This window comes from Lolium rigidum, chromosome 7 (assembly GCF_022539505.1).
Source record: "Lolium rigidum isolate FL_2022 chromosome 7, APGP_CSIRO_Lrig_0.1, whole genome shotgun sequence".
In the NCBI taxonomy this organism is placed as follows: Eukaryota; Viridiplantae; Streptophyta; class Magnoliopsida; order Poales; family Poaceae; genus Lolium; species Lolium rigidum.
In genome coordinates, this window is record NC_061514.1 from 280,028,830 (window position 1) to 280,029,254 (window position 425).

A 425-nucleotide genomic window follows, 5' to 3' on the forward strand; every position below is an offset into this window, starting at 1 on the left:
CCATCTAAGAGGCGGGTGACAAAGTCCGATGCCGACAGTTGCATAGCTCCAGCTGATTCAGCTCGAGGATGCAGTGATGCACAGATCCTCTCGGGAGACAAACTGAAACTTGTGCTTGGATGAAGCCAGAGATTTCGTGCAGAAACTTGAGAGACGATCTTGGCAGTGCGCCGGCACATTGTTCGCCTTCATTCACAAAGGAAACTGAAAAACTCGGAATCGTTTGCCTTCCGTCAAGAAAATTCAGAAACTGTATAGGAATCGTTTACATATAAATGTTTTCTTGCTTGGACGAAGCCAAGTTGATATAGCGAGAAAGTTGAGATGTCGAAAAAAAGATATTTTGTCAAGAGTGGGATTTGAACCCACGCCCTTTCGGACCAGTACCTGAAACTGGCGCCTTAGACCAACTCGGCCATCTTGAC

At 46.4% G+C, this 425-nt stretch overlaps 1 non-coding gene across 1 annotated transcript; it reads right to left on the reverse strand.

Moving 5' to 3' along the window:
• Positions 1-344: 344 nt before the first annotated feature.
• Positions 345-425, reverse strand: TRNAL-CAG. The gene has a single exon. It is a non-coding gene; the product is annotated as a tRNA-Leu (tRNA).